Here is a 23,984-nt window from a genome sequence, read left to right on the forward strand (position 1 = left end):
TCTTATCACTGCCTTTACTACAAGAATGTTACAATTATAGACCATTAGAGCTAGAAGGGACCTTGGAACTCACACATGCCAGCCTTTCCATCTTTCAGACAAGGAGAGCAGTCTGACTCTCAGGGACAAGTAGGCCTGGCACCCTGAGTCTCCCAGGCTTTTCTTCCCCTGGGTCACAGTGCTCATTGCAGTTGTTGTTGGCTGTGTTGCTTTGTGTTCTGTCTGTAATGTTCATGGCATCATAATGGTGCCTGTGGGTCTCTCTTGGTAAACTATGAAGTCACCCATGTCCTCTGCACACAACGTGTGCTTAATAAATGTGCCTTGACTGACAAGTGCTACCACCAATAGAAAACAAAGCCACTGTCCCCACCAGGCCAGACCTGCCCACTTGGATAACCTTCTCTCCAAACCTTTCAAAGTGTCCTGCGATGCTCCCCAGATGTTCTATGGAAGGAGCCAGGAGAGGCAGCCCCCAAAGGGGGAGCAGAAGCTCAAGGGCGCCAGCCTTGCAAGCCTGAGGCCTCAGAACCGTCTTTGAGCAGCATTTCCTCGAGCCAAAGAGAGTTTCTGGAATTTGGACACATGACACAGACTCAACATCATTGATTGGAGAGGGTGTCAGCATAGTTCATGGAAAAAATATTTTAAGGAAAAGAGCATTTGGCAAGTTCCTTGAATGTAATTGAGCCAACAGAAATTAAACAGGACTGACTGCAGGGCACTTACCAGTAAACGGGGGGCGCTCAACATTTCCTCCCCAGGACAGTCCCTTCTTCCGAATCTCCAGGGTGCGCCGCCCAGAGGGAGGGATGACCACAGGAGGAGGCTTTAGGAGACAGTTTGCATGGAGTTCACTTTTTTAAAGTGACCTTTTAAAATACCTAGGCTACTAACTGCTCACAGGGAACTGGGAGATATAGAAAAGCACCAGACTGCAGTGGTAAAGCAGAGTCCCAGCTGGGGTTGTTTCTGAACAAAAGCTCCAGCTGGCCTGTTGTCAGAACCGGCTGGAGAAGGCTCATTCTAAGGAGCCAAAAGCCTCGGCCTGGCCAAAAGTCCTCCACCTCTCTGTCAATCGAGGGTGACTCAAGTGAGGGTGCCACGCTTTCTCACCTGTGAAATAAAATACATCCTGCCTCTCACGAGGCTACTGTGAAGATTGAAGGAGATGGCACATGACATGTAAACATGTTTCAAAACTATGGAGCATAATAAAAATGCCAAGCAATGAGATTTTATATATATATATATATATATATATATATATATATATACACACACACACACACACACACACACACATTTATATACCCCTAATTGGACAAAGAAAATAATGGAAGTAATGCTCTCCTTACATAAAAATATACTGGACTCTTTCCATGGGTCAGGCTCAGTGAGACACGCACACACCCCTCACCTTCTTCTCCTAACACACAAAAGCTACTCCAGGTATTTTAGCAAGAAGGACTTAATAAAGGAACTTGGGTTCTTACAAATCTGTTGGAAGGTGTGTTCTTGGCTGGGCCTCCAAGAAGGACTTCAGAAAACTGACAAATGACACAGGAGATGAGCTATCTCTGAGGTTCTCACTGGAGCTCTGCTGCTGGCCCCACACCCCCACCCAACATGGGCTCTGGACACCCAGACACTAGAATGGAAACAGAGCAGGTGCTATTCAACAAAAGACTAATAAAATCTAATCTCAGCACGTTGCTTCCTGTCACACACATTGCTTGCTGTCACACACCTAAATTGGGACAGAAAATGGCTCTGGCTCACTTCTGCCCTCCAAACCTCCTGCCACAATAATTTGGTAGCATGTAATTCACATCCAACACCTCAGCTGAAAGACATAGTAGAAACGTGGTGTGTGTGACTCTCCTCTCCAGCTACAAGAAAGACAAATGGTGGGGAACAAGCCACACCCCAATATCCACTCTTTGGCTTCTCAATATCCATATAGTCCTTGTTCTAGTTGGAGAAGTTTGAAAGCTAAAAACAACATTTCCCAGACTCCCTGAAGCTAAAATTAACTTCTGTATTATCAAAGCACAAGCTAAGAAACTTTCACAAATAGCAGTTTTTACTTTTTCTTTTATTACTCTTCAGAGTAAGTAAATCAAGAAGTCCCCCCAGGCCCAGATTCTTCTTATCTCCTTCCCCACTGTCCATGGGCAAGGTGTGTGTGTGTGTGCACGCACGTGTGTGTGCGCGCGCCCACTCGAGCTCACACGCCTTGGATCCCTTCAGCAGCCTGGTAAAGACTATGGATCCTATTTCAGAATAATGTTTTTAAATGCATAAAATTAAACTCGTAAGATTACAAAGGAAAACAATTATATTGATACCTGTATCTCAACGTAATTCGTAACTTTACGTGTTTAATTATGTTCTTTTTACTAGCACATTAAAGAATAAGGTTTCACAGCAGGCCTCATAACAATTGCTATTTTGAAGCTATGATGAGTATAAACATTTCAGGATATTTGCAAAGACTGAATTACGATATGAAATTATCTTAATTCTATTGATGGTGAAAAAATCACAGGTTCTGTTGCCTATATCCAAGGAAGAAGGAGATGCCAAATTGCAGTTAGGGATTAGTGAAAATCAAGATATATTTCTGCCATCCGAGTACATGAATTCCCCAAAGGGATGTGGGCCCAAGCTAGAAGGCCTGACCTGCGCTTAATCCGTGTCTGCACCGACAAGCCAGCTGTCCACCATCCACCCTCCAGAAGGGAGGCCAGGAAGCCGGGACTGACAGGTTCCTTTCATGGGGTGGCCACAAGTTGTACACATCCCTTCCACTCCCACCCGAGTAGGCAGAGCTTAGAAACGTGGCCACCCCTAGCTCCGTGAGATGCCAGGAAACGAGTCTCTATCTAGGCAGCCAGGGGCCAGGACAAAGCTCCCAAAGCTGTTACTAAGAAGACGAAGCGGAGAATGAACACTGGGGGCCAACGGGCAGTTTCTGCCCTACTCTCTCCCACCACGAAAGCACGAACGATGACAAGCTCAAATTAGTTGAACTCCTTTGCATGGACTTAAGGCAATTTGCTTTCTTTGTTTGGAAAATACATGCTGCTAGTATTTCTCAAGTATTCTTTAATCTTACTAATTATTGAAATAGATCTCTGTGACTGCAGAAGCTGAAGAATAGAGCTCTATTGTGGATTCCTGAGAATCTAGCAGTGGCCTAATTCCGTTTTCCAGTCCATTGATCTGCCTCTGAGAGAGCTGAGATAATGCTGCTCACTGTCTCTTTGTCACCAGAACCCTAATCCATACCATACTTAATGATTTTTACATTGTAGCTGGTGGCGGAGTTTTCAAACTCTCGTTTTCAATTCCTCAGAGAGAAATGACCTTTACATGGACTGATGAAGCTCCCAGAGCAAAGTTGTGAAGCTCTTGAGGAAATTACCCCTCTCCGTCTGCGCCTTTCCACACACTGTCCAGCATAGACGGTGCTGGATCACGCCTGTGCCGAGCAGCTCCATACACCCCGGACTATGCGGTTTTCACATGTTGCCCTTGGGGGCTCATCTGGGCCATTGAAAACAGTCCCTTTGAAGGGTGAATCCCATTGAGTTAAAACTTAAGTCAAATTCCAAGACTTTTGATAGGAAATAGAAACCGTATGAAGATAAAATACAGAAGATGTCTTTTTTGTTGTTGTTGTTAATTCTCACCCAAGGATATTTTTTCCTTTGATTTTTTAGAGGGAGGGAGGGAAGGAAGGAGGGAAGGAAAGAGGGACGCATCAATTGGTTGCCTCCTCCACATGCCCCGACCAGGGCTGGAGATCAAACCTGCAACCCAGGTATGTGCCCTTGACTGGGAATCAAACCCATGACGCTTAGTGCACAGGACACACTCCAAGCACTGAGTCACACCAGCCAGGGCACAGAAGATGTCTTTTAAAGTAGTTCAGTCATTCAGCAAGGAAGTATGAGATTAGCAGTAAAAATCAGAGTTGAATAGGTATACTCTCAGCTCCCTTCTTTCTATCTTTTCTCTGTCTTCCCTCCCCTCTGTGAAAAGAAGGAAATAGTAGAGCTAACCAGATTTTGTGAAATGCAGCATGCACATAGCGATGTCATAAAGGATCCTGCAAGAGCTAAAATATCTGAGAAGCAATTCAAATACTATTGACTTAACAGGAACCAACTGAGTTGTTTTTATGAACAAATCTAAATCATACCAGATACTTCAGGGCTGCTTTTGAAAAGAGGCCCCAAGGCCTTTTCTGTTACAGAGCTTGTATGCTTCTATGTGCTCAAGCCCGGCCTGCAATGGGCACGCTCCTGTCTGTGGCTGCCTGTGGCTTCCCCAGAGAGCTCCAACGAGGCTCGAGGCTGGCATTAAACGGTTCCTGAGTGCTCACCTGACACATTTTCTTCTTCTGTTCCTCTAGGAAAAGAATGTACATCTTAACTTCCCCATTTACCTCAGCTGGTCTGCTGGGCCCAAACTGTGGCAACTGGACCAAGTGAGTACTTGTTTACAAGATGAGCTCCCCAACATACAAGACCCACGTGGGGGCAGCTTGGCTGTGCTCTCAGATCCCTGGTTCAGGGCCTCCGTGAGCCCTGGCAGGGTCCGGCCTAACAGCAGCAAACAGAAAACAGTTAGCGACCCATGGACCAGGCAGTACTGTGGCTTTCAGAAATGACTCGGTCCAGCCTGGGAGGGAGCAAAGGGAGTGTACAGAAGGGTTCTCCTCAGAAACACTGAGGTTGCAGACACAGGAAAGGGTCTTATTTCCTCTGAGAACCTTGGAAAGATCTGGAGAAATTTTGATTTCAGAGCCTGACACCAGAGCAGAAGCACAGTTCTCAGCTCACACAGGAACGAGCATGGGGTTGAAACAGTCCCAGTGAAGTCCCAGCAGTGAGGACATAACTCATGTCACCTGGCCGCCCGGGAGATCAAATGACCGGAAGTGCTGCCGCACCGCGGGTGTCCGCCTGGCGCCCGGGGCCCCTGAACGTCTTCACAGCCTCATTCTTTCCAGAGCAGCCCGGCCCCGCGTGCTGTGCGCAGGCCGCCTGCTTACAAAACAATCTGACCACTGCCAGATGTGGGCACCTGGCCAGCTTTTACATAATTCAGGCTTTTCTTTGCTCAAGATGGTACAATTTAAAGGAGCCTTAGAAGTTGTGTTTTAATCTCCCCTCCTCGCCCCCCCTTCATACTTTTCTTCATCTCGGGAGCAAAGTCCCTCACCCAAACACGTGGTGGCACTTTATTGTGTGTGCTCGACATCAATACATATGGCTGGAAAGCACAAGACCAAGCATTTCCCTTACGCTTGCTCAAAATTAAAATTAAAATAACCCGGAGGATTTGCTGTTGGCCTCCTGCTGCCCGGGCCTTGCGCACCCCACCCCACCATGCCAGCTCTAGAACACCCAGTGGAGAAGCTCAGTGCTCAGGAATGTGAGCGGGACGATGCAAAGCCCGGCACAGTGGAAGCGTATCAATTTTATTCCTGTCATCAGAAGTAATCTTTATAATTTAAAGTTACTCTTCTTATGCAAGGAGATCAAAGCACTGCACAGAACTCTGTTAAATGAGCACCGACAAATTTATATTTGAAAGTGAGGGCTGGATTGGGACTCTCCTACTGATCAAGAGGGGTTACCAGTTCTGGGAATTTTAATTCCCATTTCATTTCTTCCTTCCAGTGAGTCTGTCACATTGCTTTCCAGGAGGGTTCAGACCATGCTTGCTTTTGTCATCTGGGCTGCATCTGAAAGACTTTGGGCAATGGAAGCCACCACTTGGCTCTGAGATAGAAACATGTGCTCGAGCACATATGTGGAAGGATCTTTGGGAATGACAAATTCCCTCTCTCTTTCTCTCTCTCTCATACACACACACACACACACACACACACACTACAGTTGTCTCAGCCTCTCCCAGTTAAAATAGAATGTTAAAAACCCAATTGTTGTTTCAATTTTCCCTCCTTATTGACTTCCTCCACTGGAAGTAGCAGCAGAATCTCATACATGGCAAATAGACTTCGCAGAGTTCCCTGGCATCGCATTGTTTTGGGGAAGGGGGGCTTCAAAATGTGAAGACAATGTCTGCATTTACCTAGCAATCTCCAGACATCTTGCATTGGCCATGCATTTCCCTTTGAGTCATTTTACTACCGATAAATAATTGGGCTGATAAGTAATTATGACCATTTCCCCTAGTTTAGCCAGATTAAAACCAACTCTTTACCTTTTTTCAAAATCCACACACATTTTAGGGAACTGAAAAGTGTTCAAAAAGGTTTTCCTTTGGTCTGTATTTTGGAGCGCATGTATCTGAACATCTGTTTCTCTATCGGCCTAGAAGCAGGATGAACAGGGCTTCTCTCCAGGGCTTCTGGACTGGCCAGCAGCAGGAAGGCTGAGAACCATTCTCAAGATGTGTGTTAAAGCTTGATTTTGCAGATCAGTTTCAGACCATGTGTAGTAGGATGGATTTAAATCCAGTGTAATTCCATCACCCATGTCAATCAAGCCCAGGAAACAAAGGAAAAGAGGAAGGTGGAAATGATCTTATCCAGAAGCCTGTCCACAGACCAGCCTTGATTAGAGCCTTGATTGTCCTCTGGAAAAACCAAAATGGCCAATCACTGATGAGGAAAACATTTCCTTTGTCAAAGTTAAACTGTTTACAGATTCAGACAATATAGGGCCTGTGACCACAAGCAGACACTATGATAAGCCATTTCACGTGCTATCTCTTTACCCTTAGGGAGCTCAGGGAAAATGGGTGTGGTAAGTTCCCATCATAGATCAACGGAAGAATGACGCTGAGGCTGACCCTCAAATCCAGTCACCTCCTCTAATAATTAGGTATACAAGTCATCCTTCATACACCCAGCACCCATGATTAGGGGGCCCTGCCTTCTGACCCCACCTCTTGCCTCTCCAGAATCATTTTTAGGGAAGCACTAGGGAAATCCCAAACTTCTCCAAATGTGGTGACTATTTCTCCATGATTTCTTCTTACATCCACCGAAGAAAGAGTTCAGCCTTGACTTCTCAGATGACGCCTGATTCAATCCTGAGTTAACCTGGAGAGGAAGGCGAAAGCATGGCTCCTTGAAAGAAAACTTAGAACCCCTTTTCCAACAGATGCAGAATCTGAATGAAGAAACGTAAGCCTCTATAAAATCATCTCAGGAGAAGCAACATGGTGTGGAAGAAAGAGCTTGAGCCCTGGCTCACCACTTGCTAATGGTGCCATTTGGGCTTCAATTCTGTCATCTGTACAACAGGGGTTACATCAACCTTGAAAGTGGTTGAACTGTGAGGCTTAAAGCGTTATCCTTAACTTTCGTAGAGTTCCTGGCTCATGGTAAACAATCAATAAATGGTGACTTTTATCATCTTTTATATATATATATTGGAGGCAGCGATTTGTTATAGTTTACTTGAATTTGGGGGGTTGAGTTTGTTTTAACCAGAAAGTTCTAGTTGTTTTCATTCTCCATGTGGAAGATGTTTCCAAAATGTATGCATGCACTTAACTTCCTGCCACAGAACTGAACACAACCAAATTTTTCTGTGATGATTAAGGGACTTGCAGTGCCCTGGGCAATTATTCTGTGAGCAGAGCCTCCTCACTGTTCAGCACTTAGATGCAGATGTGGAAAGTCATGTGGACCCAAGGATGGGCATTACCCCTACAAGGTAGTTGGTTGTTTGTTTTAAATAAATCTCTGATATCGAGCCTTTACTAGGGTTTGCCTTTGACTTATCAAAGCAGATTGGGAACTATGTGTAGGGTTGGCTGTGTTCCCAGTGGAAGGCTGGCTTCTAGTTAATTCAAGTTTTGTTTATTCTTCATTTATGATGCACATTCGTCTTCCCCAAGTAAAGGGAAAGTCGCTTCAATGGCAGGAGCCCAATTTCAGCTGAACCCAAGACCAGGCCGGGCCTTTGTAATCAGACTGAAGTCAGAACTCCTTAAAGTCATCTGTCTCTCCGAATTTATTTGTAATACTGAGTACTTCCTAAGGAAAGGGAAATGGAGAGGTGGGAGGTGGGAAATCAGCCCATGTTTTTCTTATTACGTCCTCATGAGGATTTAGAGGGTATCGGTCACAAATTTTAGTAAAGCAGAGATGCTTTTAGTTTGGCCCAAGACAATTAGGTTCTGAGTTTAAACAAGGAGGGGAGGAGTCTTGGTTTGACTCAGGATGAGACAGCCACTGTGTGTCTCATACTCGGGAAAGACTGTGACAGCTTCCTCGGACGCCTTGAACGCTGTTGACTTTACCAAACAACAGTCTGATGAGTTAAGTGTAAATGAGTCAAAAACATACGGATTGCATTTCCCTGAGAAAATAGATCACGTTAAAAATGAAGGGGCAAAGTGCTTGGGAAAATGCATTATGGGTTTTGTCAAGGCCAAAAAGGATGTAAACTACTTCAGCTATTCTCTACATGCCAAAGGAGCAAGCATTTCGAGGCAAGCACTCAGCTTGGGAACCTCACCAAAATGATGTACCTTCTTGCACTACCTAAGGCCAGGAAAGTGATTTTTGCAAAAAACCAGAAAGAATATACTCAGACTAGATGCTGATGATTATCCAACAGGAAAACTAGAATATAACTCAATGTCTTCTGTGAGAAATCGATTCCCACTACTACCACCCCACCCCCCCTTTATTTAACATTCTGGGTTTAAAAATAGCAAATGGGAAAATCAATACAAATTTTTGCTATGTGATTTTGCCTCATAAATAAACAAGAAAACAAAAATGCTTAAAATCGTATGGCTGTAAATGGAGTCTGTTTTAACCAGGCCCAATTTTACAATGTTCCTAAAGATTGCTGTTAAAATGGATGAAAGAGAACCCCAAAGAGTGCTCCTCACAGCCAGGTTGCCCAGTGATGAAGGGCTGCGGGAACCCCAGGAGGCCGCTGCCCCCCCTCCCTGGCCACTCTGCCTCCGCACGGGGCCTCCAGGAAGCAAGGACAGGCTTACTCTTAACCTAAGGGCCTGTCTTGGGACAGGTTCTTCATTATCTCCTGAACAATGAATTTTCTACAACATCACACTTAGAGCCTGGTAGAGACAGCACTACAGGGTGAGGAATTCTGGAGGAAAAGCCAGGCGTGTAGACGCGCTGCATGCACATTCAGCTTGCCTTCCAGCTACCCTAAGTCCCCCAACCCAGCCAGGACAGGGCTATTTGTAATTATTGTCTTGATTCCCCCAAAAAGTCTCTCGTCTCCTCCCTCCCTTCCTCCCTTTCCCCTCCCCCCTCCTCTCTCTCCTCCCCGTCCTTTCCCTCCTCCCCCTTCCCCCTCCCCTTTCCCCCTCCCTCTTCCCCCCTCCCCCTTCTCCCCCTCCCCCTCCCCTTCTCCCCCTCCTGCTCCTTTGAGTCCCTATTTATCCCCCTCTTTCTGTCTCAATAGCCCTCTGGGTCTTTCTTTTCCTGAGTGTTCCTTCCTCTGTCTCTGTTCTCCCTAAGCCTCATCTCTGTCATTGTCGCTCCGTCTCTCTCCCTTTCTCTCTAACTGCCCTGTCCTTGAGAAAACAAGCCCATGCCCACTCGGCCCCACATTTAGACAGAGCCACCGGGATAAGAGCTGGCTGCTCAGGCTCTGAGTTCCTGCTGGGGAGAAGGGATGCTTCTTGTTTCCTCCTGATGTTTTTTCCTTCATTTGGAGGAATGTGCAGTATTTGTTCATCTCAGGAGTCCAAAAGGAATAGCTGTTTCCAAAGCCTTAGTAAGTCTAAAATATAACTCCATGGAGGAGAAGATGACAGGCTGCTTGGACAAACTGGAAAGAAACTACCAAATTCCATGCAGCCTTGAAATAGTGAATCCCTCAGTGTGTAAGAAAAGAGGCAGGAGGAGAGCAGAGTGGCACCTCAGAAGTTCTTTTGAAAGTTAGTTTTTCCTGATGAAAACTACACAGTTCAGAGGCAAGTGAGAAATTTCAGGGGGCAGGGAGTACTCCTCCCTCTCAATGCAGTAACCTTAAATCCCCAGCAGGACACAAACCACATGTTGGTATTGTGGATAAATTCTAGAAAGCATCTGAGGGTAAGTGTTTAATTGTACTTGGCATGGATACACCTTTTTACTCTCAAGACAGGAAATCCCCTGACTATTAACTGCAGTCGACCCTGACAGGACGAATGAGCCTTTCTGGCTGCCCCTTCCAGGACAGTCGGAGACGACTTCATTTCTGGGGCAACAGTAGCACCTGAACCTAAAAGCCTTATTACGTGGTTCCCCATGGTTAGAGGCCAGGTGGACACCCCCTTCAATACCCTCCGTGGCACTAAATAAAAGAATTAAACCTGCTCCAGGCCAAGTCCCACAGCATGTGCCTGGAAGAGTTTAAGGCAGTTTGGTAAATGAGATGGACTGGTCCAGGTTTTCTCCCAGGCGTTCTGAAATTCTTATCTGGGATAACACTGTGGTCTCTGACTGAGAAGCAGGGGGTAGCAATTATGCGTCAGCTGCAGGCAGAGCTGAAGTATCTAGAGCACCTGCCCCAACTTCTTTTTAGCATATACTTCTTATAAATAACTCAATATCTTATACACTTTAAGGTTTATTAAGTACCAAAAGAACTCTGTGACTGAAAACCCATCTGAGATGTTAAACTCTATATACTACCCTTCCATGAGAACCACAGTTCTAGGATTTCTAACCCTTTTCATATTAGTGGTTTTCACATCATCTGTTTTCAATATCTCTCCATCTATACTATATCCATCTATTCATTCAGCAATTATTTATCAAGTACCTATTACCTGCTAAGCTGGGTATGAGGTGTGAAAGAGATAAAGCAGAATAAGTCATGACCTGCCCTAGGCGGTTTTGCTCAGTGGTTAGAGTGTCAGCCCTCAGACTGAAGGGTTGTGGGTTTGATTCTGGTCAAGGGCATGTACCTCAGTTATAGGCTTGATCCCTAGCCCTCATTGGGATACAGGTGGGAGGCAACCAATCAATGTGTCTCTCTCACATTGATGTTTCTCTCTCTCTCTGTCTCTCCCCCTCCCTTCTGTTCTCTCTACAATGGGAAAAATATCCTTGGGTGAGAATTAACAAAAAAGAAGAAGAAGAAGAAGAAGAAGAAGAAGAAGAAGAAGAAGAAGAAGAAGAAGAAGAAGAAGAAGAAGAAGGAGGAGGAGGAGGAGGAGGAGGAGGAGGAGGAGGAGGAGGAGAAGAAGAAGAAGAAGAAGAAGAAGAAGAAGAAGAAGAAGAAGAAGAAGAAGAAGAAGAAGAAGAAGAAGAAGAAGAAGAAGAAGAAGAAGAAGAAGTCGTCATGGCCTTGCCCTGTAGAGGAAACGAAACAATTTTAATAGACCATAGCAAATTCTATGGTGAAGACGTGTGCTGGGTAAGGGTCAGGATCCACACCTGTTCCAAGGGCAGTAGGGTGGGGTGTCAAGGAAGATTTCCTCAAAAAATGAAAGTTTTGTCCCACTGTCTACCTCCTACATAAACTTACTCACCAGCACTTTATTCAGATGAAAGTAAGTCATAAAGTTTCACAAAATCATGAAATCTTAAGCATCTTCTTTATTTAGTTCAGTTTTCCCTAAATTTACAATGCAGAAATTTGAGGCTTGTGAGAAGCAGCCACTTGCCCACGGTTACACCATGAAGAGGGACAAGAGGGACAGCTTTCTCTGATCTACAAAGCATCAGCTGGGGTGGCTCACTGGAGCTGGAAGATCCACTTGTAACAGAGCTGGCTCCCATGCTTGCTATCAGCCAGCCAGCCTCTCTGTATGGGCCTCTCTACAGCCCTTCTTGGGCTTCCTCCCAGCATGGCAGCTGAGTTCCAAAAGCAAGTGTTCTGAGAGAAGGAAATGGAAGCTCCCTATTTCTTAAGTCCTGGTCCTAGAAACTGGCCCAGCATCACCTCTGCCAAATTCTAGTCACCCAGAATTCAAGGCAACGGGGACATAGACCTCACTTCTCAGTGGGAGGAATGGCAAAGAATTTATGGCCATCTCTAATTCACTACATCTGCCTAAGCGGTTTTGCATTTTTAATATATTTCAAAGACTTAGTCAAAAGAAATAAAAAACAAGTGCAAGGATAATGCTAGTAGCTTGTTGGTGGCCTTTGACATTTGTGCTTAAGGCTGCTGTCAGCTCCTCTGAGGGGCCTTCAGGCATCAGCCAGCAGATGAAAGCAAAAGGGAGGGGAGCAGAAAAAGATGGGGTTTTTTACCAGTTAATGAAGTTATCCTCACAGCCATGGTGCCCACACTTTGCTGAATGTTAGAATAACCTAAAACCCTTCATAAAAATATAGGTTCCCAGCATGACCTCAGATAGATTAAGTCACACTTCCCAGAGGCACCAGGAAGCTATTTTTAAGAAAGTCCCCAGGTGATGATAAGGCAGCTCAGCAGCCAGCCGCGTTTGAAGACTCAGACCCTGCTCTCAGGATCTCTGGCACATGGTTGCATTAGAGCCCTGCATGTTTTTATAGATGTTTGAAAATGATGAGATTGAGGTCCATTCCACTCCCCTCCACAATTACAAATTCCCCTTTGACTGTGAAAAATAGTCTTAAGATAAAGAACTGAGGGAAATGGAGTATGACTGCTTCTGGTCCAAAAGCTCTGCGCTGGGAAATACCAAGACAACCAAAGCTGACATGAGAGCCCAGAGGATGGAGACAGAGGGGCCTGCCTCACTTTTGGGCTACAGAGTAATTATTTTGAAATCCATTCATGCTCTTGCATAAATCAAAAATTTCATTCTTGCTGAGTGGTATTCTATTGCTTATTCATTCACTGGTGGGTGGTGTTGGGGAAATAAAGAAATCGGGCCAAGAAAAAGACCCCTCCATACCAATAAGAGAATAGAGGGCACACTTGATTATTGAGTAAGCATTACATGCATGTAAGGCAACCCCAAAATGACTACAAAGTTAAGGAAAAATATGACACTTTATGCGGAAAAGGAGAAGAACAATAATTTCTCTTATCTTCCAGAGACTAAACAGGCTCTCCTTACCACATCTCCCATGAGACAGCCTGGAGCTAATTCCAGGGGTGTGTCTGTTTGGTGGCCTGGAGAAATACCTTTACTCTGTAACACTGGAGACCAGTTCACTCCCCCGAGAGATGGAGCCCTATGCCAAACAGAGCAAGGACTCAGATTCACTATGATAACAAAATATCTAAAACAAAGTCACTAGTATCAAGAGTCCCCGAAATGGAGGCAGAAGGTGATTAGTAGTGATTAGTAGAAGGTCATTAGGTCATTGTGCTTGCCCTAGAAGTACATCCTGGAACTTACACCCCCACTTGTTTCCCTGTCTATGCTTACCTCAGAATTGTATCACCAGGACTTGACCAGTCTTTTTTGAATTAGGTATCATGCCATGTTAAATACCCAAAAGGAAAAATGTCCTTTGTTTCAGTTTTGGTTTTTGCCTTTATAAGCTTCTGCTTTGTTTTCCTTGAAGCACACTTTAAGTTGCTACCCGAATCTGTGTCTCCTGAGTTCCATCTCTTTTTGCTCAAATAAATGCTTTTGATGCTTTATTACAATCTAAAATTAACTTTGGTAACATCTATGTCTCCAAGGAAACATTCTAAGATGAGAAGAAAAGGGAAATGGTCTTTTTGCCCTTCATAAATGGATAGGATAATTTTCATTTACCCTCACAATGAACATTCAAATTGTTTCTTGTTTTTGGCTCTTGCACACAAAGCTTCTGTGAACATTCACATACTGGACATATGTTTTTGTTTCTTCTGAGTAAAGACTTAGGAGTGGAAAGGGTGGGCTGGATTATAGAGTAGGTGTATGTTTAACTTAAACTGCCAAAATGGTTTTCAAAAGGATATACCATTTTACATTCCCACCAGCAATGTATGAAAGTTCCAGTTGCTTCACAACCTCATCAACACTTGGCATGCTCCATTTTTTAAATTGTAACCAACCTAATGAGTATGCAGTGGTATTTCCTTGTATATTTCATTTGTCTTTCCCTAATACATTTGTGTTGAGCATCACTTCATGTGCTCACTAGACATTTGTGTATCCTCTTTTGTAATTGAACAAATCTTTTGCCCATTTTTTCATTGAGTTGTTTGTAATTGATTTGTAAGAGTTCTTAATATATTCTCTATACAAATCCTTTGTCTCATATTTTTTCCCAGCCTGAGGCTTGCTTTTTTCATGTTCTTAATGGTATCTTCAGAAGCAAAATAAAAATTAATTTTGATGAAGTTCAAATAATAAAAAGTAAAACTGACCTCAAACTTCTGGCCTCCAGAACTTCTGTTGGTTTAAGCCACCAAGTTTGTGACAATTTTTACAGCAGACACAGGAAACTAACACATTTGTTATGGTGGTTTAGGTTCATCCACACAACCAGGGGATCCTGTGTCTTGGTTGTCCTTTTTGGGATTATCTGTACCTTTTTTCATCTGCAGGGGCCCTTTCCCTTGTTCCCATGGCAAGAAAGATGGAGTTTCTATTAAAGTTTTACACGTTCTGTGACTGGGACCCACTGTTGTATGTGGTCAGTTCTCCAAGTTTAACACTTCTCCACAAACCACCTGCTTTTGTTTACCTCTCAGAGTCCTCAAATAGTTGTTTTTATATGTTGCCCAGAGTTTTTAGTTGTAATTAGTGAATGTGAAGGGGTGGGCTTCTCTACATGATGCAACAGGAATCCCCATCCCACTGTAGGGCATAGGAGACAGCTTGACCAGAATAACCCTTGCATAGGTCGTCCAGTTCTATGGCTTGTGCTAAAATTCTTAGCCCAGGAGAGGTGGAAAGCAAGTGGGCAAAAGGTCAGATTCAACTAATATATTTAAGGGGTAATTATAAGCCCTTTGTTGTCTGTATCAATATGCAGTGTGAAAAATTAATTCTACTCACAATTAACTAATCAAGAAAAGAGACCATTCTGAAATAAGAAGGAATGACTACACTTTAATGACAACTCATCCTGCTCACACCATATGTCCCAGGTGGAGTGCTCGGTGCTGAAGACTAAAATGAAAATATGCTATGGTCTCCCAGAGGGGGCCTATGATGTAAGAACAACCAAGTTCACATGCAACTCCCTGTGATAAGAAGTGGATACAGGAAATGATCTGGAAACATGGAAGAAGAAGAGATGAATTCTTATGGCACTTGGAGGGGAAAAAAACCGTAGTAAAGGTGTTCATATTTTAACAAAGGAGGGTCAGTCAGGGCATGCCAGGGGAAGGGTGCAGAGGGACACAGTCTCATGTGATGAGACCCACAAAATGCCTGGCTGCAAGAGGCCATGGCAGCCGTTCAACTGCAACGACCCTGTGACCAGATGGGACCATAGAGTCATTCGAAGTTCTGTTTGAGTCAGGGACTGGATGTGGCTGTTCCAACAATACCTACTCTTCTTTTCCTGAAACACTGGGATCACAAATGGCAGGGAGTAGCCTGGCTTTATTAGAGAAATAAATAAACAGAAATAAAGGGAGGTATGTGTAGGCAGAACTCTGGATCCATTCATCTCTCCCTTCTGTCCTCTCTCATTTCCTATTTCCCAAGTTTTTCAGCCAGATAAGCTGGGGCAAGGGTCCTGACATGTGACAAGTCCCTAGAGGAAAATGTTTTTCTGTGACAAAGAGAAAATGGCATGTGAGGTGCCCAAGTGCCAACTGATGTTTCAAAATAACAGTAAAAACTGTTTGCTGGCATCCACCCAAGGCCAAGACGGGCTGCAAGTCTGGGCTAATATATCACACTCGAGGTAAACCCCTCACTGGGCCATCCCTGGGCCCTCTTCTCAGGCAGCTGTCTCAAAAAAAGGATGGGGTCGCCAGCATGTCTATAAATATAATAATAGCTCACAACATGCCACTCTTACGCTCTATAAAAGAGGGACAAATGTGACAAATATTCTAGGACTTTTATCTTTTGCTTCCTCCAACAACCCAAAAGAGTGTAATCCTAACTTTGGTGGTTTCCAGCAGGAATGAGCAGTCCCAGCCCCCAGGGACTGTCGGCTCAAAGCCATTTCCATCTGGTGTGCAAGTAAGTTCAAGAATAAAAGGTTAGTGTCACGTTGCTTCTAGCAGGCTGTTGACATGTATATTACCTGTAACTCACTCCAGTAAACTAGAATAAAACAAGAGAGGCTTCAGGGATTCAAATGGACAATTAAAATTGAAATGATCGCTTTGGAGAGAGCAGTCTGGAAGCTTTATGTAGAAGCCTATGACTACAGTAAAAATCGGAGGGGAGATGCCCAGCCGCTGGCTGCAGTGAAGCTCCATCTGGAAATGGACACCTTAGGTCCGTCATTCCTAGATGCCTGTTATGGACTAAATGTGTCTCCCCCCACCCCTCAAATGCATATGCTAAAACTCTACCCCTAATATTGTTATGGCTACATCAGATGAATAATTAGAGAAGACACACATAGTGGGCAGAGAGAACTGAAGTGCTAATTGCTCTGAGTCTCCACCATCACCTTTCTCCCTCGGCAGCATCTTCTTCCACGTGGTTTAATTAATCAAACTAAAAGACTATGTGTTTCGCTTCTCGGCCGAACCAAGCAGAGTGATTGCTGACATGATTATAGTCCCCAAAGGATTTCTCAGACTGGGCCTTTCTAAACCAATATGTATGAAGGAAAAGCTGGTTTGTTTGCTTATTTTTTAAATTTTTCTGTGCCCCTACTGAATGCTGCTTACTTTATTATAGTTATTTTGTTTGTTTCTTTCCAAAGAATGCTTAGAGTCCTGAGTAAGAAAAAACGAAAGAATAAGAGCTGAAAAGCAACAGTGTGGCCTCGTGGGCCCACAACATGGTGATCACTTCTATTTTTTTTAATTAAAGTACAGTTGACATACAATATTATATTGGCTCCAGGTGTACAACATAGTGATTCAACATTTCTATGCCCTGTGATGCGATTATGACAAGTCTAGTGACCTTCCATCACCATACAAAGTTATTGCAATATTATTAACTATATTCCCTGTGCTGTACGTTACGTGCCAGCGACTTATTTATTTTTTATAACTGGAAGTCTGTACCGCTTGTTCCCCTTCGCCTTTTCCATCCATCCCCTTTCCCCCTGGTAACATTTTGTTCTCTGTATCTAAGAGTCTGTTTCTGTTTTGTTCTGTTTGTTCATTTGTTTTATTTTATTTTTAGATTCCACATATAAGTGAAGTCATACAGTATCTGTCTTTCTCTGTCTGGATTATTTCACTTAACACAACACAACATGGTGATTACGTTTTAATGAAACATGCTCATGGACTGAGAATTGGTCACTTGGGTCAAAATTTTCTTAATAGGCTATCAATAGTTTGTGACGGTTTGGAGTGATAGAAAGGCCCGTTGCAATTCTAATTCACTGGTTGAGTCGATTAGTCGCTCCTGTTTCATCCACTGTTGGAATCCGTTATATCACCATCCCTCAACCCCTGCCACATCTCCACAACAAAGACACAAAACTGACAACTAACAGCATCAAATATTCTTGTCCCTTAGACTATTAGATGTCTTCATCGCACTCAATAAGCAAAAAGAAAATATGGCTGGGGGCAGAAGGTGAGAGAAAGCATTCCTACACCAGGGGGCTCCTGTTGCCACAGTGGCTCCACACTGGTGTTCGTTCATTCATGCAAACAACAAATGTGTAAGAAACACCTACTCTGTGCCTGTACCGAGGTGCCGGCAGGTGAAGATGAATGAAACTCACCCCTGGGCTTCCAGCAGAAGCCGTGGAGAAGACACAAAGGAATCCAGGCCTCAAGGAGGCCGGAAATAAGCGTGGGGTTGCCTAGGGGGGGCCGAGGCTAGCTCTGCCAGGAGAGTATTGAACCATAACAAAGAAGGCAATGGTGTGTTTTTTTTAATCCTCTAAATTCAAGACTGTATGAGCAACCAGCTGGAAAACTCAGGATAAGCCTTCTGGTACCCACCCAGGCAGAATTAATCCAAGGGTCTTCTCTCAGCACTTTGTTCTTTTCATTAAGTAGAGCCCATCACATTGTATAATAGGAAGCTGGTTATCTGCCTTTCTACCCCCATTCCCACCTCACAAAACCAAACTCCTGCTAGGTCTTTAATATCTACTGGTATGAAATGGATGAGCAAATGAGTGACACTGCTGGTACTTGTTTCCTCTGTTTCTTTCCATACATTCGTGTGGAAGGACCTTGAAGCTGTTTTCATATATTTAAGCCAGTTTCTTTCCTCTGTCCCCACCCTCACTCCCCATTGTGAAGTTCAGAGACTAGGTCTGAGTCCTATGTTTCTTCTTTATTTTCTAATAGTAATTTATTACAATAAAGCAAGGCATTATTGAAGTTATTTAATACATTTTGGCAATTTGATTGACAGACGGAATGGGTAAAAAATGTCACTCTGTTACCCATTGGAATACAAACAAAATGTGTATCAATTACAAGCTTGAAATAAGTGTTTGAGGTATATGAATATAGATTTCTCTAAACCTGTTTATAGTATGCAAGATGAACTAAATGGAATCCTTTGAGGAATTAGTTTTTTGAGTTTTTTCCAAACATTTTTATGTTCCCTTTCCTTTTCATCAGGGCTTTAGTTTCCCACCTTTGGTAAAAGATTAAAAAGCCCTGGTGGTCCTGCTTCTTTCTGTATGTACAGAACAAACAGTGACTCATTGTGTGGCTAACGTGTCCAGGCAAAATATGAAGAGAGATCAAGTGTGTGTGTGTGTGTGTGTGTGTGTGTGCGCGCGCATGTGCACACAATCTGTATATACTTGTGTGCCAATTCAGACAATTATTCTTTCTCCTGCTATAGAAAATGAGTATTACTTATGTCTTCAAACATTTGCTTCCCAGAAAGCCTAAAGAAAAAGAAAATATTGGGGTGGTAAACACACAGTACAATATACAGATGATGTACTATAGAATTGTAGAGCTGAAAGCTGTGTAATTTTATTAACCAATGTCATCCCAATTAATTCAACTTAAAAAAAAGGAAAGGAAAAGAAAATAAACTCTTTGCTAAAGACTGTTGGTGGGGTAGTACTGGAGGGTGCAAGTTACCTCTGTTCATTTCATCCTTTGGAGAATATAATTGATAAAAATTGAGATTATTGTAATAGAGGATTTATCCTTATAATTGCTCATACTATTTGAACTACATAAAATAATTCACAGTTCAGGGCTTTGTGGTTATTTTCATTGCATTTTTGTTTGTTTCTTACTTAATAAGAATAGTATTTTGGTAATATTATAGTACTAGTTTGTATGATCTGATTCAATGATACTGATGATGACATTGGTAATGTTGATGGTGATAGTAAGAGCCAAGCAAGGTAGCAAGGGCCATATTTTAAATAATACTATACTTAAGTATTCAACACAGATTTTATTACTTTCCATTTTACCAATGGGAGACTAAAGCTCAGAGAAGTTAAGTGACTTGCTCAGAGTCTCCTAGAAAGCTGGGTTCCATCCTGGGCTATCACTTGTCTCACTCTACCTAATGTACCTGAAAAAATTCATCCACATTCCATGGTTTCAACTTCTACAAAAATATACTGATGATTTTAACCTGGATCTATCTACAAACTTCAGATTTGTCTACCCGAGGGCCAACTGGATATCTCTGCCTACATAGTGCAAAGATCACAAGTCCAGATGTGAATTTTATCATCAACACAACTTCAAAGTTTTTGCTTCTCCACTATTCTCTGTTTAGTTGATGTCTCCACCTTAAGCCAGAGGACTAAGATGGTCAGATTTAGAAAAAATAATAATTTTTAAAATGAATTTGTTTCAAATATTGCATGAGGTATGTTTATACTAAAAAAACCACCCAAACATTGTTTATCTGAAATGCAAACTTAAGTGGATATCTTCTATTTGACCTGGCAGTCCCACCAGATAGCCCACCAGGAAGTGTGGGAATTGTCTTTGAATTTTCCTTCATCCCACTGCTACGTCATCAATCAACTCTGTCTGATGTTACCTCCTGAATACGTCTCAAAAACACCTCCTCCTGTCTGTCTTCAATTCTACAACTGCTGCCCCAATGCGGGCCCTCAACATCTCTAGTGTGGATAGTTGTTTCCAAAGTGCTGTCCCTGTTCAAAGCTGACTCTGACTATGCCATGCCTGTATTGTACACTCTTCAGTGGCTCCCTCATCCCTACAGCAACAATTCTCAACCCTGAGTGCACATCAATCCCCAACTTAAAAACACACACACCACAACACTGTCAAGCCCTCTTCAGCGGGGCCTGAGCATGAATACTTTACAGCTCCCCCAGAGGATTCGAATATGCCCCAGAGTGGAGCAGTGGAGCACGGAGCTCAGACGGTGCAGCTCCCTCCACCGCTATTCCCTGCTCACTCCAGGAACACTGTTCCTAGTTCTTCCTACATGTAGGCTGGTCTTCATCTCCATTTCTTTTTCCTTTGCCTGGAATATTATCTTCTCCCCATTTGTCTCCCCTCCTCTGACCCCCCAGGTTTCATTCTGGTTTAAAACTCAGATTGGGGTCATTTCCTGTAAGAAGACCTCCTTTATCACTGACTATACTGCCTGCCCTGCTCTACACCCTTTTCCATGTTGCTCACTTCCACACTTGTCACATCTTTAAGATCAACCACTATGTCTTCACTCATTTTTGTATGTCCACCACCACGCATATTGCCTGACAATGTAGTTGGACGGACGGACGGACGGACGGACGGATGGATGGATGGATGGATGGATGGATGGATGACATGGCAGTGCCCAGATTCTAACCCAGACTTTTTAAATTCAGAGCCTGATACCACATAGTAAATTCTGTTTTATCTTCTAATAAATTACAACACTATACACTCTACATTATAACAAGGAGCCATGATCATTTATGTTCAGAATGATGGTCTGGAAGCCAGTCCCCAAACACATCAGGCCCTTTCTTGGTTTCACATTTTTGCATATGTTCCTCTCTCAGCCCGAAATGCCCTTGTCTCTACTGCTCTGCCACCCATCCTTCAGCATTCAGCTAAAATGTTGTAATTTGGGGGAAGACTTTGAGATTTCCTCCCCTCCCCCAAACAGAGTCATCCATCCTACTGTTTCTATAGGATTTTATGACCTCTTCAATTGTAGTTCTAATTTCTTGAGGCTACTATTGTTCAAATGTCTGTCTCCCACTGGAATAGAAGCTCTCTGGGGTCTTGTGTAACTTTTATGCGACGCACAATATGGGTGTTCAGTAGATTTTTTTATTGTGAATTATTATATTCCATAGAATTTTCTTAATAATATTTTATATATACTCTCCTTTGAACAATTGGCCAGATTATCCCATTCCATGACACTGTTAAATGCCTAGGAACTTACACTACTTTGATCCGTTGTTGTTTTTTTAAGCAGTTTTAACTGTTTGGTCAGGATTGTTTTACTTCCCAGTGAAAGTCATAAGAATTTATCAAAAGAAACCCCTAAAGTTTTTTTCCCCGTCCACTACCTGTCTACCTATCACCAGCTGTAATTGGATTGGACAAAGCTGGGAAAACAGTTTTTGTTCTCCACAACAGGATCCCCCAATCCCTTTGCCATGGTTAATTTCATGCAGCCCCAAAAGCATGCGGCTGAGAGCAGAGCCAGGAAGAAGCAGCGCACTTCCCCCTAGGCTTTGATGTGCGGCCTTGGCTCGGTGCCGCCTCCACCGGGCGGGAGCACAGCTGGCCGCCATGTGCAGAGGCAGGATGGGGGAGGGAGCCGGTCCTCCCCGAGCCAAATGCGAATTCCACAGCTGAAGGGGAAAATCCACATCCTCAGTCCTAGAGTGCACGGCGTGGGCATCCCAGCCGTCCGTCAGTCCTGGGCGCACTCTGAAAGCTCTGTCTCTGAATCCTCGGTCTGTCACTGTTAGCAGTGATCCTAAGCAAGTTTGCTGAGTTCCCTCAACTGGGATCCGCACGGTGTGGTCAGCTTTCTCTACCACAAGTGCTGCTGTAAGGACATATGACTGAGCTACGAGGAAAATCCCTACAAGACAGGAGTCACAGCAGGCACCTGATGAAGGTTAGCACCCTTCCATTCCAGTGTACGATTACAGAGGCCTCTTGACATCAGAGTGTCCAGCGAGCAGCTTCCATCTTAGTGATCACATCTGTCCCCTTGAGCACCCTGGTCACTGCCTTCCCCTCCTCTTTATCCCGCTCACCAAGATGGAGTGATCAACAGCCGCTGATCTCCTGAGGCAGAAGCATGGGTCAGGTCTGGAAGAGGGCAGTGTGAGTGGCAAAGTGCGTGGAAAGGATGGTGTCTTCCTCCCCTCTCCCCATCTCTCGGCTGCTGGGAAAGTATTTGGAACACTGGTCCTTTGCAAATCCTCAGGGTCTCAGGAGAGAGTGAAACCCAGGCCTTTCAACACAGGATACTCAAGCTAATCTCTAGGCCTAATCCACTTAGAGCATTGCTTTTAAATCCCATTTGAAGTGACACAGAGGCCAGGACTAAGGCAGATAAGCCCTTCCCACTTGGAGGGGCTCAGTTGCACTAGCACCCCAGTCACTTTTTCCAGTGCTTGCCTGGTTGCACTATTTGTCCTGTTATTTGTCATGATTTGACTTATATTTTGGCTCTGGGGACACAGCCCAGAACTCAGTCTCTGTGAGGTAGGGTCCTCTGACTTTCTTTCCATCACTGCGAACCAGGGTGGTACTAAATGGCCGCTAGCTGCCATCACTCTATCAGAAACAGCTCAGAGGCCACGTGAGCAACAGAAGAAAATGCTAAGTGCTATTAGGGGCTGCTCTGGATATTTTCACTGATGTGGAGGAACAAACGTCTCTCAGGCTGAGGGGGGTGGGGGTGTCCCATTGTCAGAAAAATAATGACCACACTCTAAAAACAAATAGATGACTCCACTGAGTTTCTGGCAGACGTTCATTCAGATGCAGAAAGCAAACAACACTCTACCAGCAGCCCTTCCGGACAGGCCCAGTCCAGGTCCCCACGAATAGGCAGCAGGCGTCCAGACAGAGCTGCCAAAAAATAAACTGATAAATAAATAAAATGAAAATAAACCTCCAGAGTTATTATTTCCAAAGACATAATAGAACATGAACAACAGAGACATTAACTCATAGGGAGGAGAAATAGATATTTAGGTCATTTCCTCTTCTGTCCCTCCTGACTTTTAAATTGATTTCCACTTTATTTTAAGAACTTGAGCAATTTAAAAAAAAAAAAAAAATTAATTTCAGATACTTTAAGCCAATGTAGGATGTGAAAGTTGGAGTTAACAGTTCTTTTCCTAATTTCTCTTTCCTTTGTAAAAATAAACATGTAATGTGCATATGCTAGCGTGTGTGTGAGCACACGCACACATACGTGCATCTTTTGTGTCATCATGAAGTTTGTGAACTTTGAACCTTACTTTGGCCCTTGAAATGATGCAGAAAGTTCAATGTGTGATCATAGCGTATGATGATGTTGGGTCTACATGCAAACAATTCTGCTTTAAACACAGCCTGGACGTGACTACAGCTGCTCCGAGAAGCCTTTAACCTATCTGGTGCCAGTTTCTCATCCATAACGCAAGCCCATTGGAGGAGACAATCTTGAAATCCACTCTCCTATTAAGTTCTTTGAGGGCTGAAAAAGTCCCGATTTACCAAACAGATATGTGAAGGGCTCATTTCTTTTCCAAAGGACCTACGGTCAGAGCACTCGACGTGGGAAGCCCTTTAGCCATTCGTATTTCCAAGGGCAAGGCTCACATTCCAAGACTCATATCGATCAATGGTTCAGCCTGCAAAAACTCCACTCGCACTGATATTTTTAGGAACGTGTGGGTTGGAATAATTTTATGGGGAACTTACTGAGAATCACTTAGATTCACCAGAAGCAGGTTAGATCAATTAAAAATTAAATGTTGAGGTCTTTTTATAAATATGAGATCCTGAGCTCTTAGTCCCAGACCATTTCTTGCTCTTCTTGATTTCCCCATTGCA

Source organism: Miniopterus natalensis, chromosome 7 (assembly GCF_054644295.1).
Source record: "Miniopterus natalensis isolate mMinNat1 chromosome 7, mMinNat1.hap1, whole genome shotgun sequence".
Taxonomy (NCBI): Eukaryota; Metazoa; Chordata; class Mammalia; order Chiroptera; family Miniopteridae; genus Miniopterus; species Miniopterus natalensis.